The sequence below is a fragment of the Tachypleus tridentatus genome, chromosome 1 (assembly GCF_004210375.1).
Source record: "Tachypleus tridentatus isolate NWPU-2018 chromosome 1, ASM421037v1, whole genome shotgun sequence".
In the NCBI taxonomy this organism is placed as follows: domain Eukaryota; kingdom Metazoa; phylum Arthropoda; class Merostomata; order Xiphosura; family Limulidae; genus Tachypleus; species Tachypleus tridentatus.
This window is the reverse complement of record NC_134825.1, coordinates 59,910,878-59,928,703: the sequence shown is the minus strand read 5'-3', so window position 1 is coordinate 59,928,703 and position 17,826 is coordinate 59,910,878. Positions and strand designations below refer to the sequence as shown.

The 17,826-nt window shown below is 32.9% G+C and overlaps 1 protein-coding gene and 1 long non-coding RNA gene across 6 annotated transcripts in view; one reads left to right on the top strand and one right to left on the bottom strand.

Annotated features, from left to right (window-relative positions):
* Positions 1 to 17,826, bottom strand: part of LOC143249633 (uncharacterized) — a 162,734-nt gene that overhangs the window by 30,906 nt on the left and 114,002 nt on the right. The gene's annotated exons all lie outside the window — the stretch shown is intronic.
* On the top strand, positions 13,331 to 16,041 carry LOC143249676 (uncharacterized). Its single transcript, XR_013027901.1, has 2 exons — positions 13,331 to 15,165; positions 15,623 to 16,041. It is a non-coding gene; the product is annotated as an uncharacterized LOC143249676 (long non-coding RNA).

The following is a 17,826-nucleotide window of genomic DNA, read 5'->3' as shown; positions in this document are numbered from 1 at the left end:
TAGAATAACTTGGTATTTGAATTTTCTATGAAAAGAACCAAAGGTTCACAGCTAGTTTTTGTATTTTCATTTTCTAAGTTCACTGTTGTACATGTATACAGCTTTGGAACCTGTTTCAGCTTATTATGCAACCTGGAACTGCAGATGTGTTATTATTTCATTCATCATATGATAAACCATATAAACATTTGTTCTTTCAGTAGGTATTAGTTAGCCATAAATATAGGTTAAAGATTTATCTTACAGATTATACTATTGAAATTTTCAGTACCATTAAATGGTATAAATTAGAATCAGAGTGTTTATTAAAAACAAAAATTATCATGGTTTCATAAACATAAATATTATTAGTAAATGTTTCATAAACATAAATATTAGTAGTAAATGTTTCATAATATATAATAATACTGTTGATTGCTTATTCTGAAACTCAGATACTGTCACTCTATTGGCTTGTGTTGTTAAAGTAGTTTTAGTTTTCTTTCTTGACAGTGTAATAATAAAATTTTAAATGTTGTGGTGTAAGTTATTTATTCTCATATGAAAATGTTATGATTATTTCAAATAGACTAATGTAATTTAGGGACACTGTTCTTTATACTTTTTAATACTGCTGTGTATAAAAATATTTGAAAAAATAAAATGAAACATAGCAGCAAAATGCAAAACATACAAGGAGAAAACAAGTATGCTATATTTAAAAAAATATTTTTTATTCAAATGTATTGTAAATTTAAAGTTTTATCATCTTGATACACTGAATGAATTTACACGTTATGTTTTTAAAATAAAACATGGCAGTAAAATGCAAAACATACTAGGAGAAAACAATACTGCGATATTTCTGATAAAAAATTGTTAGCCTAATAACCAACAATACTGTTACTAATGGTGGAATACAGCTTACATTATTAATTTTTAAACTTCCTGTTAATAAAGTTACCTTCAACATCTTCAAATAAACTGAAGTGTCAAATACACAACTCTTTCAAAACATGTATATGTCTCACTTCCAAAAATTAAAAAAAACTATTTTTCTATATGTATAATTTTGTAAAATTTGAATGTCCAACTTCCACAGAGCATATATATATGTAATACTTGGCTTAAAGCTCTCTCAAAATTTATAACAAACCCCATATAGTATGTTTTAAGTTCTCAAAATAAGTTTTTTGTATATTTAATACAAAAAAAGAGAAGTCTACACCAAAAGAGAAATAAAGCGTGTGTTTTTCTTATAACAAGGCCACATAGGGCTACCTGCTGAGAGAAATAAAGAGAGTGACCATATTCTTTCCCAGATGTTTACTATCTTTCAAAATTCAAGCTTTTATAGGCATCCACACACACAAACAACACACTTCCTTTTCTACTTTTAATCACAATCTTACCTAATTAATACTATCTTACTTTGCAATCTGGTTATAAAAGGCAATAAAAAAATTTGAACACATCATATAAAAATATCTTCAAAGAAGGATACTGTAAAAGTTCTCTCTCATAGAATGTGTTATTCAATGACCACAACTAGAAAGTAAAATGTTCTCAGAAAGCACAGGCATTGTAACAAATTCCTCTTATTGTTAGTTATTTTGGTGCGTGAGTATCTAGACTATCTTGTAACAATCAGCACTAAAATATAGGAGGGATATTTGTATTCGAAATGTGTTATACAAAAGGAACACGCTAGTGAAAAATTTTAATACAATCACTTTGATTCGTCATAATATCCATTATGGTGCTCAACTGAATTAATATAACTCGATAGAGTTATGAGTTTTTAGTTCTTTTGGTGATAACCTAAACATCTTTTACCAAAAAAAGTCCGTTCCACAATGGGCCCCTTCTGCTAGTACGAAAATGCTTGACATTTGAGCTTATTTTCCTTTAACATCAACACAAATTTGCACAACAAACACATACGTTTTCAATAACATTTACATACTTTATGAAGACTTCAACAAAATACAGTGTATTATAGTTAAATTATGTCTTTAATTTAAAAATTGCCACTCAAAAATAAGCACATGCAGAGAGAGATTTACAAGTATATGTACAACCTATACGGAAGTAAAGTAGACGAAATTTATGATCACAAGTACTGAAAACACGCGTTGCTATGGTAGCAAGAGACCGCTTTTGTCATGGAACTTTCCTTCGCTTACTTCTGGCGCCTTCTTGGCAATGTCTTCGCTGAAAAGCCAGTACATGTAACAGTGATTTATTTTTAAAAATTCTAAAATATTAGAACGAAAATGTATGCATAGAAATCTCAGTGATAAAAGAATGTTACATATTTCATAACGTAATTGGCATTTTTGGACTGTACAATTAATTATTTTTTTTGCAAATGATCAACATTCATAGTACAGGTTTCGTATAACAATAACATATAAGTACTTTCAAATACCAAATTTAAACACACGAGAGGAATAAATGTCGAATATACAGTATTAGCAAGTATTGAATAAAACAATCTAACGATGTCACACAATTTATATGCAAAAACGGCTCGTTTGAGTTGAGAAAATATTTTACATAGAAGAGCGAACAACGTTTCGACCTTCTTCGGTCATCGTCAGGTTCACAAAGAAAGAGGTAACTGACCGAAAGCTGACCACATGTTTGAAAGGGGTTGTGTAACTGAGTGTCGGAATGTAGAGGGCGTGCTTAGATGTTTGAATATATAATTTTATTTATTATATTATATTAATATAGGTATAAAGGCGTTCCTTTATATTGGTTTATTTTGGGTTTAAGTTGTTGTATAAGTAAGGCTTCTTTAATTTTGCGTTTGTTTATGTTTGTTTCTTTATTTAGTATTTGAGTGTTTTCTATGGTTATGTTGTGTTTATTTGACTTGCAGTGTTCGAAAACGTGTGAAGGTGAGTTTTATGTTCTTTGAATCTGGTTTCCATTTTTTTACTTGTTTCTCCAATATAGAAGTCGTGGCAGTTATCACATTGTATTTTGTAAATAATGTTGGTGTGGTGTTTGTCAGTGTAGTTTTTACATAGTATAGACCTCAGTTTTGTGCCTGGTTTTTGAATAAATTTGATATTAACTGGAATGTCATATTTTGTTACTAATTTTTGCCAAATGTTGGTTATTTGTTTGCTGATGTCAGGAATATATGGTATACAGCAGTATATGGTTTCGTGGTTTTTTGATTCGTGAGCTGTATTTACTTTAGTTGGTTGATTTTGCTTTCTGTCTAGGTGTGTGCGTATAATGTTTTCTACGGTTTGTGGAGGAAACTTATTGATGTTGATGAAGTATTGTTTTATTTTGTCTAATTCATCGTTAATTTTATCTGTTGAGCATAGTTTTATGGCTGTGTTTATTTGGTTTCTTAGTATGTTGAGTTTTTGTTTTGTTTCATGTGCTGAGTCCCAAGGAATGTATAGTCCAGTATGGGTGATTTTTTGGTGGATTTCTGTTTTAAATTGTGTGTCGGTTCTTGTAATTTTGAGGTTAAGAAATGATATTTGATTGCTTTCTTCCTGTTCACATGTGAAGTTAATGTTGGGATGTATAGAGTTAATGTGATTGAAAAAATTAAGTATGTGTTCTGTAGATTTGAATCCCGCAACCGTGTCATCTACATATCTGTACCAGTATAGTGGTGGATGTAATGCTGTGTTAATTGCTTGTGTTTCAACTTGTGTCATAAAAATATTGGCTAAAACTGGTGATACTGGGTTGCCCATGCTTAGGCCATTTGTTTGTATATAGTTTTGGTTGTTGAACATGAAGTTTGTCTTTATCGTGGTGAATTCTATGAGGGTTACTAACTGGTTACTGGGAATTTCTATAGTTGAGTTAGGGTCTCGGATATAGAGTTCTAAGGCTATCTTGCAGGCTTCAGTGGTTGGAACTTCTGTAAAGAGGGATATAACATCGAAACTGGCCATTAAGGCTTTATGATTAAGTTGATTTAGATTAGACTTGAAATTAAAAGAGTCTTTGATGAATGAGCTGGCTGATGTTACATATTTGGAGAATGCCCATGCTATGTATTTACCAAGATTGTAATTGAACGATTCACATGTGGACATTATTGGTCGTAATGGACAATCTGGTTTATGAGGTTTGGGGATGCCGTATATTTGCGGTGTGCATGAGTCAGTTTTACGTAGGTAGGAATAAAGTTTTTGTGAAATTGTGTTGGCTTTTTTCATTTGTAGTAGTAATTTGTTCAGTTGCGTCTCGTGTGTCTTTGTTGGATTTGTGTGTATTGGTTTAAATTTGTTCGTGTCTGATAGGGCAACCCAGTATCACCAGTTCTAGCCAATATTTTTATGACACAAGTTGAAACACAAGCAATTAACACAACATTACATCCACCACTATACTGGTATAGATATGTAGATGACACGGTTGCGGGATTCAAATCTACAGAACACATACTTAATTTTTTCAATCACATTAACTCTATACATCCCAACATTAACTGCACATGTGAACAGGAAGAAAGCAATCAAATATCATTTCTTAACCTCAAAATTACAAGAACCGACACACAATTTAAAACAGAAATCCACCAAAAAATCACCCATACTGGACTATACATTCCTTGGGACTCAGCACATGAAACAAAACAAAAACTCAACATACTAAGAAACCAAATAAACACAGCCATAAAACTATGCTCAACAGATAAAATTAACGATGAATTAGACAAAATAAAACAATACTTCATCAACATCAATAAGTTTCCTCCACAAACCGTAGAAAACATTATACGCACACACCTAGACAGAAAGCAAGATCAACCAACTAAAGTAAATACAGCTCACGAATCAAAAAACCACGAAACCATATACTGCTGTATACCATATATTCCTGACATCAGGAAACAAATAACCAACATTTGGCAAAAATTAGTAACAAAATATGACATTCCAGTTAATATCAAATTTATTCAAAAACCAGGCACAAAACTGAGGTTTATACTATGTAAAAACTACACTGACAAACACCACACCAACATTATTTACAAAATACAATGTGATAACTGCCACGACTTCTATATTGGAGAAACAAGTAAAAAAATGGAAACCAGATTCAAAGAACATAAAACATCACCTTCACACGTTTTCGAACACTGCAAGTCAAATAAACACAACATAACCATAGAAAACACTCAAATACTAAATAAAGAAACAAACATAAACAAACGCAAAGTTAAAGAAGCCTTACTTATACAACAACTTAAACCCAAAATAAACCAATATAAAGGAACGCCTTTATACCTATATTAATATAATAAAATAAATAAAATTATATATTCAAACATCTAAGCACGCCCTCTACATTCCGATACTCAGTTACATAACCCCTTTCAAACATGTGGTCAGCTTCCGGTCAGTTACCTCTTTCTTTCTTTGTGAACCTGACGACGACCGAAGAAGGTCGAAACGTTGTTCGCTCTTCTATGTAAAATATTTTCTCAACCCAAACGAGCCGTTTTTGCATATAAATTTCTCAACAAGTGGGTTTCTCGACATCACTGATGTCACACAATAGAAACGAATAACTCCCTTGTATAGTATTTTTAGCAGCTTTTTATTTTTATAATATTTGGTATGATAAGACTTGAATGATAGGACTACTTATAAGTTTAACAAGAACAAAACATATACCGCTGAAAGCCTAAACAATCGTCACATCTTCAGACAGTCACATCAATACAAGTTAAATTATTCTAGGTTTTTGCTTCAGGCTGAATACAGTTACAAACTGTAACGACCTAATCTATGGCATCTAATTCTTAAATGTTCTTGTTGTGATTGAAAAAAATTTCAAAAGTCGTCCTCCTATTACATAAAAAAGAAATATTATATTCAAAATTCATATATAGAGAAATAATTGCCTACAAATATAAAAAACAGTTTTTACCTTTTATAAATGCCCTGCCTATACTTTATAGCAATGGCACATGATCAAGCTAATGGTATTTACTGTTAGGGTAACTTCGGTAGTGCCCAAGGTAACGAAGAGTTCGTCTTGCCATTCTTTTCATAAGACTCGTGACCTTTAATGACAGATGCCAAACCACGAAGTTTCACAGTGAGTCATCACAAACTAGTCTTACCCAACCTCACACATCGACTGAAACCCGACATACACGTGAACTTGAGAAACCATTTCACCTGTTTATCCTATATAAATATTGAACTGCATACGACTTTCTCTCTTTCTGTCTGTATATACATATATATAGCCACGCATACAGTTTAAGATATAGGTAAACAAAATTCCATTACCACGTTATTTACTGGAAAAACCATATACAAGTGGATCCTTCCCCTTGATGTTGGCTTTAGCAGTGGCTCGTACAAGTAATATATTCCAAACAATATGCATTACAACGATTGCACCCTGACCTTACAGTTACAATTCTTAGTCTAAGATTTAAATATGTAGCTATGATGGTCCATCCACGAGTAGAATGTTAAGTTCAACCAAACATTTGCTTAATACAGCGAGGAGAGGGCGGACAAACAGAACGACAATGGTAAGAGAATCCACACAAACAAGTTACGCTAGTTTTGCATTACACACGAGGTGTAAAAATAAAACACAAAGCATGTGTTTGACAACATGTTCCAAGAAAAAAAACTAGAAAACTATTCGAGTGCTTGAATAAAAATGTTGTTGTACTTCGTCTTTTTAACATCCATAACAGTCTGTCTTCTGAATGCTGGCACTATTTCGGTGTAACAAAATGGCATTTGTTTCTTTTTATAGTTTCGGGTTGATTTTAAAAGTGATTTAATTGTGAAAGAAATTTGAGGAAAATCCTAAATAGTTTGTAGAATCTTCCTTTCAGGACATACTTCTAAGCTGAAGAAAAACCAGTAATCTAAAGCCTAAAATTATAGTACTGTGATTTTCGTATTCGACCACACAGAGAATTGTTTACAAGAAAATATATCTATCTCCGAACTTCCGTGTAGACGAAGACGGGTAAAGGTGAGCTATCACAAACTATCTTAATCTGCCTGGTGAGCTATTTTATGAATTGTATGAAAGAGATAAAAGAACAAAAACTAGCGTGTTTCACAAGTATATTTTATATGATTTGAGAAACATTCCAAAATACGTTTATTACCATTGTCCGAATAATAAAACGAAACAACAGTTACATTCATATCTGTACTTTCCATTGAGAATTACCAAGATCTGGCAGACATTCAAGAAAACGAACATGAATGATTGTTTTTCTTATAACAAACCCACATTGGGCTATTTGCTGTGTCCACCGAGGGAAATCGAACTCCCGATTTTAGAGTTGTAAATTCGTAGACTTAACCGCTTTCCCAGCGGAAGAATGAGACGAACATAAGCAATTTTGATGTTCGAACTATAAATATATGTTACTATGAACACCATGTTTATTTATTTTTTGTTTAGCACAAAGCATCATAGCAGGCTACCTGCGCTGTGTCTAGGGCAGATAAGAAAACCTGATTTTTAGCGTCACAGGCCCTAAGACTTACCTTTCAACCACTGTGGGTTGAATACCAGGTATTGGCAAAAACACGAATCTACATCATTGCAAAAACTAAGAAGCTTTCAAACGATTCTGTTGGTAACTAACATTTTCTAAGATGCCTCCTATTTATACACCAACATTTATTTATTACCTTTTGTCTTATATGGTAATACAATAAAGATCATATTCAATATGATAATCTCCGATACCTTGACGGTATAAATTAATCAGCAACAATTTCTGCTGATTTGCCTGTACTGCTTTGTACTAAGCATACTTCAATAATGGTTAGGAAGTGAAGGGAACCAATTTACAATGTAGTGAGCAGCATTTTACATTTGATCCTCGAAACGTTGCTTTAATTACTGCCCATTTATCATGTGATTATCAGACACTTTTGCCTGTCAATATTAAAATATTTTTATTAAAAATGTGTATGTGTCTGAAACAAACGCAATTCTTACATCACACTGTAACGAACGGCGTGTAGATTTATACAAATACGTGGGTAAAAAATTCACGAAGAACTGCACAACGACGACGAAACATGTATACTGCCCCTAATTTTGGGCTGAGAGAGGGAAAGTAGTTAGTAAATATCACTCACCACCACTTCTTGGGCTACTATAACTGAATAGCGGAATTTGAAAGTTACTTTTATAGAACATACAACTACTCCAAAGTACACAACCCATTTTTACTGCAACATGACATGCACTGTAACTTTCAAATTCACAGGTCAGCACGCTAACTTTTAAGCCACGTCCAGCCTAAAGTAACAGGAATTCGCAGTCTTATACAGGAGCTTTAATCCTACTTTATAGGTACAATAAAGTATTTTTGAAAAAAAATTCCTTCATGAAATAAAACAAGCACCTATGTAACTTCGTAACGGCTTCGTGTTTTAATTCTTCTGCAGTTATAACCAAGTTAAAAAAAATCTAAAATAAAAAGAATATTCCTGAGAGCAAATAAAAATAACGACATTAAACAACAAATACTACTGATCTTTAAAATGCACACTGCAAGATCCTTAACTCAGGGGGTGAGTTAAAATCAAGGCATCATATGGGGTCTTACTAAAGTTTCACAATATATCATGTTTATGTAAGTTTTAATGGGAACAAGTTACTTTAACGGTTCCACCTTCATTTAGTAAGTCGGTTACGCCTGAAAGAAATATTATACACGAAATTTGGACTATTAATATTTCGTTTTTATAATGAACAAAATGGCTTTCCACACAAGTATGTTCACCCATTCTTTAATATCAACTTATAAAAGTATACTCCCTCAATTTTATCCAAAGTTTGTGATATACAGGACTCTAACGCTCTCATAAAAAACAGCAATTTGATAGAATTTACTATTTAGCTTCAAGACTACAGGTTGAAAGAGTGTAGTGCAAGTTCTTTCTGTCATAGCAATATCGTATGCCATTACTCTTGTAAATAACAATTACAAATAAATTAAATACTGCTTGGATGGGACAATAAATAGCATAATATATTTCACTCATGTTTGACTGATATATATCAAACTAAGTAAATATCATTACAGAAAAAAAATCTAAAATTAGCAGGTTTCCTCTTGGTTTCCGTAGCACTTAAAGAGGTTGTTATTTTGAATTAAGCACATAGCTACTCAATGAGCTATCTCTGCTCTGCCCACCACGGGAATCGAAACCCGGTTTTTAGCGTTGTAAGTCCGCAGACATACCGCTGAGCCACTGAGAGGCACTTAATGAGGTATTAATATTCCTTTGTAAAAATATTTTATTTTCCATTAGTTTTAATTTCAGCAGCATATGCTCTTCAAACACAGACAAGGTAAAACTCTTACTTAAATGTATACAATAAATTATTGCACACATTCTGGTGGTGCATTTGACGCGTAATTCCATTGCGCTAATACACATGTAGGACCACATTTTAGTACCATGCTGACCTCACAAGTTTTCCTTATAAAATGACACAAAATGTTGAGCTTTGACCTCTACACTGCAGTCAATTTGAGTCCAAATTATTTAAAGCATCAAACTTATTTAAAAACCCTACTTAACCTTAGTTTAAAACTCACGATACGAAGAAACATGGAATAACAGTTTTTTGGCTATCTTTGTATACAATTCCTGGCCAGGTGTTTAACGGCTGTTAAGTAAAACTTGATCTACGATCCAGTGGTTCTCGTGCATAATACAAGGTCTAAGATCTGAGCCTCGATTATTGAATCAAAGATGGTATCTGATGTAAACAATCTTTACAACACTGAAAAACCTTTAAATATGTGATGTACTAAAATATACAGCCTACGGCAATAAGTTAACGGAAAGTAACTCCAGAAAGAACGTTGCTTCATTATATAAATGAACATGAAACAAAAAGGATAGAAGATTACCATTAGTATTTGGTGAATCTTCCTTTCGCAACTGTTAGAGTAGAAACATGGTTGCACATTATATTTACACAGACCCGAAATACAGTTCTGTGGGATTGAATTCCGGCAACTAATTTGGATGAGTATGTTCTTCAACTGTTGGTTTGTTTGGGAAGTTTTCGTACAGAATGATCAAAGATGAACCACAAATGTTTGATGGGGTTTATATATCCAGTGGTAATGTGGTGACCTTCATGACATCATCTAGTGAGCCAAACTTAATATGTAGCCACATATTATATAAAAACATAATTTTGACTAGTAGGCTGATCACTGGTATACAATTATGGTTTCGAAAGAACAGTGGTTATTCTTTTGTATACCTCCAGAAACTCAAAGCATAAGAGAAATATGGCAGTATTTAGTTCTTGCAGATGGTTCACGATATTTAAGAAGATAATCTCCAAATCCAGGTAAATCCACTGTCCGACTGTTTCCTCGAATAAGAAGTGGCTTTCGATTCCCCACTATTTTACTATAGATAACTTATGACGGTATTATAACAACAGAAACCGTTTGGTTCAGGTCATTCCCCCCATTCCTCTTCACAGCTCAAAGTGTACGTTCTATTGATTCTGGGCGTGCATTAAACTTATTTTTAGTTCATGATTAGAACTGCACTGTCACCCTGTTCAATGTGGACAATGGTATTGCAAGTGTCCTAAGACATCTCATTGGATTTTGTCGCTCAGTGACTTGTATTGAATAAATTGTTTTCTTCAGTTATTGATAACAAATGTCTTGGCTGTTGTGTATAATGATGTAACAAAATGACATAATTTGAGTATTTATACTAGATGTTTGCACAAAGATGAACATGTGCTTTAAAACACTAATTTTATTACGAGCTCCAAATGGACGTACCCCAAATCTCTTGATACCATGTGTTTGGAGTATGATCAAAATAAATTATATATTTTAATCGTTTTATATACTCAAATATTTGTAACTATTACCTTGAAAATAAACAACCGTTAAAGATAGCACATGATTACGTCGACATGTTGTTTTGGATATTTCATGTGAAAAATAATGGGACAAGGTAATAACATGTTTCAAAACATAAATGTTTAGTATTAATTACAATAAAAGTTTGTGTCACACTTACAATTTTTGTGTTTGTGTTACTGGTTTGCAAGTTAAAATACAATTACGGTAATATTCTACTTTTAACACCCCACTATTGTTTATCTCCTTGGTTTGCTGGAAAAACGTAATACAAACTCAACATATATATGTATGGAAAGCTCTATCTATCGTCTATTATTTAGAAATTATTACATGCTTACGTAAGATCTCTACACAAAGGAATTTGGCCCAGAACATTAGCGACATCAAATTGTACACTTAAGAAAGCCTAGCCTATAAATGTGGTTACAATGAAAAGAAAAATGCGTCTTATCCTCAATAATTCTTGTGCTTCGCAATTTTATTGTTCTGATTTGACTCGATATTAAAGCTTTCGGACAACCCCCCACTGATCGTTTTAACTTCAACAGAAACCCCCTCCTTCACAACTGCGTCTACAGCACTTGTATTTCATGCAAACATTACACCGTGTACTTGCAAATGAAACTATTGAGTAAAAATTATGTTCGGACATTCTTTCTGTGTATATTGATTAGTTTATCACTGAAAACTGGTTTTCCATATGTAAATTACTTGGGAATAAACAATGGACTTTCACCAAAATATTGAAAAAGAGGGAGGTATTCATTTTGAAATGAGAATTACCCTGCATGAAACGAGCGATGAGTAGAAAACTTGATTGTTTAAAAGATTTAATCGTTGAAAGACACTTTAAATGTTTTACCCCTTTCCAGTTATTGTAATGATTAAAAGGGCCACTAATTTCTGTACGTCCAACTACTGACTTTAAGATTAGAAATGACTATCCAGAATTTTAAAAAAATAATCTAGTCGGACGTGTAACGAAAACACATTTACTACCTCTATGTTTTCTTACTCGTGGACCTCAAACAGAGAAACATAATTTGCATTACAGAAACCTAGATTTTCAGCTTTGCTCCGGAGAAAGACAATAAGAATGAATAAACATGTGCCATTAGTATGTGAAGCCTGACTGACATTTAGAAGCGAGTCATATGTACATAGGATGTTTTCATTCTGTAGGTCCCGTGCTACAGTTATATATGAGCACATGCCTTTCTTCCAGTATACACACTGAGAACGACCATCATAAAGGATTTGTTTGATGTCTAACGTCTTCAGTGTGTGTATAAAATCAGCACAGACACGGAGTATGCGTTTTCTATGTTAAAAAGAACACAAATGCTATTGTTAAGCTCAATTTGGAAATGGTAGTTTTCCGTGATGTTATTTTATTAAAAGCATAAAATAAGTCATTCGTCTTACTTAATATAAAGGATAATGTTTATTCTCTTAACAGTGTTCGAATTACACTTCCTATTCTTATTTTAATTTTTAAAGAAACTTATACTACTACTACTAATAATAATAATATAAAGCCCTAATCTGATGGTTTAATTACATCCTACCATAAAATAATTGCAATTTTATCTTACTTTTAAAAGTAGGCCAGGCATGGCCAGGTGGGTTAAGGCGTTCGACTCGTAATTTGAAGGTCGCGGATTCGAATCCCCGTCGCACCAAACATGCTCGTCCTTTCAGTCGTGGGGGCATTATAATGTGATGGTCAATCCCACTATTCGTTGGTAAAAGAGTAGCGCAAGAGTTGGCGGTGGGTGGTGATGACTAGCTGCCTTCCCTCTAGTCTTATACTGCTAAATTAGGGACGGCTAGAGCAGATAGCTCTCGAGTAGCTTTGCGCGAAATTGAAAAAAAACAAACAAACAAACTTTTAAAAGTTGTTCAAACAACAAATTTTGTCGCTCGCTCAGTTTAAATCTAATATGCAACTCATAACTGTACTCATAATGAATTCACTGCGGCCGTATAAAGTCCAACTGGTCGATCGAAAACGACTGTTATATCAAAATAACACAGTAGTATCCCACACTGTATTAACGAGATAATATCAACATATTTTATAAATATTTTACACATTTCATTATATCGGTTGTATTTACATAACATAACTTAATGGTGTAGCAGATGAGAACTTATACGTGTATATATATGTATATATTTGTTTCTAAATGCAAAGCTACACAATGGACCATTGGTACTGTGCCCACCACCACGAGTATCGAAAACCTATTCTTAGCCTTTAAAGTCGAGACGCATACGTTTCCTTTTCCGTAAGTTGCCCCAGTGGGTTAACATAAGTTTAAGAACTTAAAACGCTCACGTGTAGTTTTGTTCTAAAACAACCTTCTCCTATAAATTACAAAAAATGAGTGTTGTTTGCTATGGAAGTCAAATAAATACATTTTTCGTGATGTAAGTGTATATAAATTTCATGTGTTAAATAATAACCAGTATAACAGCATGTCTAGAGAATGTTCAGCACGAATTTTGACGAATGATAACGAGTTCTAAGGAATGATTAAGTCACTGCCCACCTTTGACATTATGGTGGAAGGTGGGTGTAATATCAGACAAGAAAATAATTTGATCGTGATTGTATTACGCCAGCAAAGTATGATAGTGATGGAGGTGTTACGTTTTTTTCACATTCAGCACGGGACCTATTTGTACGTGTTTAAAAAAAAACACTTTTAAGAGGCTATCAAAGGTTTTGGGTGAACCAGCTAATGTGTCATTACAGTAGGATACGCTCTTCATATAATGTTTGCTTGGCTTCAAAGAAACTATATTAATATATTTTAAACCCACCAGAAAAAAATCCCAGATTTATCCCTATAGAATATATTTGGGGTCATTTGGAAGGGTTAAATCGAAACGTACATCAAAACTTTCCAGTCATCATCAATGGAAGTAAATTTCATCAAACATTTGTTAATCTAGACGAGAATCCGACTAGCAAAATTAAAGCTGGTATTTAGCTCAAGGGCACTATATTACGAACCTTGAGACACTGGTCAGTATGGCTCCAGCTAAGATTACTATTAACAGAGTTATGTACATAAAAGATACCATGTTTTATATAAATAATCTTTAGCAGGGAAAAATAAGCTTTGCATTACATGAAATAAATTAATTTGTGGTTTTTTCGTGCGACAAATAAAACTAAAATAACAAATAACTTGCACTTCAGGAGCAGAAATTTTATATAAGTTATAAAGGAATTTATCAGGTGGAAGGAAACCAGTTGTATTGTACGATACATCATAGTTCTTTACGTGGCATTATATCAGTTTTTAACAATATTTTATGTCTTATAGTTCAAGCTACATTGCAATCTTTTTAATCACTTTCATGAGGCTTGATGATTATTATATATTACACACAACGTCATGAGAATCATCTTGGATTGTTAGTTTAGTGTATGAATTTAGGACTAATCAATCTTTCAAGCAGGCCAAACATTGAGAGATATTATTGATATGATGGCCAAAGATATATCTCTGATCTTGAGGATACCCTACTGACGAATCAATATTTTCTAATTACCATAAGTATGTATTTTGTGAAAGAAATTATGTATAGTCAGACCGGTATTACCTACATTAACAGTAAGGTTACTTTTATAGCTGTGACCTAATAAATACGTAGTGTTTTTTATTACAGTTATAATATTTCCTTCCTGTTGTAAACAGTATATGTTGTAAATTTTTATTATTCTATATCAAAAGCATATCTTACAACTGATTTATTTAAACCGCACAATTTGATATAGAAGAATGATAAAGAGGGATTAAAAAGACCCCCTTAATTGCGGTTCACGTTAGATAATGATCATTAATGGAAATTGCTGGAAAAAGAAAAAACAACTCCGGAATTTGGGAAAGGCTCATTAACTTGCAATGTTTATAATTCCTAATATGTTAGCAAGGATAATAAAGTGACAAACTTCAGCGGATTGCATATTTCAAAGTTCACAGATAAAGTGAGTACCGCACTAAAATAGAGATAACACAATTTCCCTCAGCCACGTGACTATATCCTGGTAAGCCAACGAAAAGTTCAGCAAAAAAGTCTGTTTTTGAATTTCGCGCAAAGCTACACGAGGAGCTATCTGCGCTAGCCGTCCCTAATTTAGAAATGTAAGACTAGAGAGAAGGCAGCTAGTCATCACCACCCACCGCCAACTCTTGGGCTACTCTTTTACCAACAAATAGTGGGATCGATCGACACATTATTACGCTACCACGGCTGAAAAGGTGAGCATGTTTGTTATGATGGGTCGAGTGCCTTAACCACCTGGCCATGCCGGGACTCACCAAAAAAGTAACCTAAGTAAATATCTTTTTTTTTTTGCAATGATGTAACAGTTTTCAATCACATGATATCTTTACAACGTGTTGTGGCTCTGTATATTGATATCTAACAGGATCATAACGTATCGGCTCTATACATCGTTGAAATACTCAACAAGACTGTTTCCATGGGTATACATACTATTATACTAATTATTGAGCTAACCAAGAGGCATTATTTTTTAGTTTGTTTATTTGTAAAAAATCTGCATATTAATATTTTCGTTATTACTTCAAAAATATATTGATCATAGTACAATAACAGACAAACGTTTATATAAAAATTGAATACAAACACAAACTGAAGATGTTTATTTTAAGATTAGCTATTCACGTCAATGTTATGTACTTGTTTGTTTAGAATTAAGCACGAGGCTACGCCAAGGGCCATCTGTGCTCTGCCCATCACAGGTATCGAAACCAGGCTTTTAGCGGTGCGAGTCTGCAGACATACCGCTGTACCACTTGGAGGCCAAGGTTATGTAAACGATTACATTACTCAGACTCAAATACCTAATAAAGGAAATGAAGCTTCAACTGTGATGCTATACAAGATGTGGTGAAATACAGAGCCACTTCATACACTACGTTACTCCAAACACCTGGTATAAAAGCTAAAGCTTCAATTAAGTGAACCATTCGATGTGACCCAACTACGTTCTCACAATCTTATTACTTCGCCAAGAATTGTGTATTGGTACGCCGTTTTATTCTTTCAGTATCTTGTTAACGAGTATTTTAATCGTGACATGCAGCATATTAATATAACTTGTAACACTTTCATGTCTCTTTGTTTGAACTTAAAACTTTTATTTATAATAACAAAACTGAAGTACATACACAACTGGGAAAATAAGCTGTCATTCTACATTCAGTGGTTTTTATATATTTGGTGCTCATAATGCTGGCTATGAATGACAGTAAAATTAATTCAAAGAAAACAACAGTAGAAAATTAATAATATTGTGTTATTAACCCTTACTCTGAAAACCAAATTTGTATCGCCAACTTTCGTAAGCAGAAGCTATTATTATGTGAATTACATAAGTACGTTAAATTTAAAAAAAATTGCAAATATTTTAACCATGTAACATTTAACACAGTTAAAGTATTTCATATGCACTGAAGAGCTATATATTTTGAAACAAATCATTCAATACACACACGCACTAATATATATATACATCAATGATAATATATGGGTTCTGCTGCCTAGGTATCTTAGGGTTAAGAACTGTAAATTATTCACTAAATTATTTAGATACAACAGAAGCTGACCAACAAGGAGCTTTTCTTGCATGAAGATATGCAGTAAGCAACATTAAGTGTGATTGGCTATTATTATAAAACGGGTTAAATTAATACGTTATCACTATGTTGACTACCTATTTACAGAAGACCCATGACGTCTTAATCTAATGCATTGAATTAAAGGTTTTGGTCCTGTCGGGTTTGATCTACGGGCCATGACACGCATTGATTCAACGAGTAGTTTAAAGTTCGCTGATGGTTCAATTTTGATTTCCAGTATTTTATTTATATTATTTAAAATATTCCTAGTGATGCGTTTTTTTTTTAAATTTAAGTAACTCACACATTTATATTATCAAAAAGGAATCTTGTGTTAATAAATGTATTTCATTTGCTTACAACATTAGTTCAATATACCTTGATGTTTAGAAGTTCATTCAAACATTAACCTTAACCAAACCTACAACTCACGACAATTATCCTCACAAAGAACAAAACGATCCTTCATAGCAAACTAATTACTCTAACAATAATAATAAAAAAAAAAGACCCCGCATAGCAAACAATTACACTGGATATTTTTAAAAGATATTACGAATTTCAACTACTGTCCTTTTATTTGCTTTTCACACTAACACGTTATGGTTCGGTTAAAGGGCTTCAAAGAACCAAAACTCTTCAACCAATCACTACTAGTCAGTGTAGTTCTTTCAAATGTGGATCAATCAACACATTTATTGATACGGTAATTATAAAGTAGGTATGTAAAAACAATAGCCATACATCCCAAACATTCGACTCCAAAGAGAAAAACAGAAACTCCAATATGGTGATATAGATCACTAATGCATGCGCTGATAATTTGTTTTTCCTCAGGATAACTATGTATATTTACACCCTCGTGCGAGAGTTATTTGAATTTTTAATACATACACAGAATGTCTGAATGTAAGGATTATGTTTATAATATTGTTGTGCAGTCATCCTATACTGGGCAGATCGATATGACTGAATTTAGCATAATAGTCTGGAATCAGTCACGTACATGTGTTTTTGCTTAAGATGATCAAAACTGATTTAAATATTTAATACAGATTATGTTTATTACTCTGAATCGATGAAATACATTAGGTATTTTGTTTTCCTCTATATACTTTATTATCACGATAAACAAAATATAACACATTCAATACAGTATATAAATATGCACATAACTATTTTATCTCAACATCGACATTTTTTATCTGAACTTAACACGGCTGTAAAAACCCCCAACTAAAACAGCTTTCATCTCAAGTTTGTACGGCTTGAAGT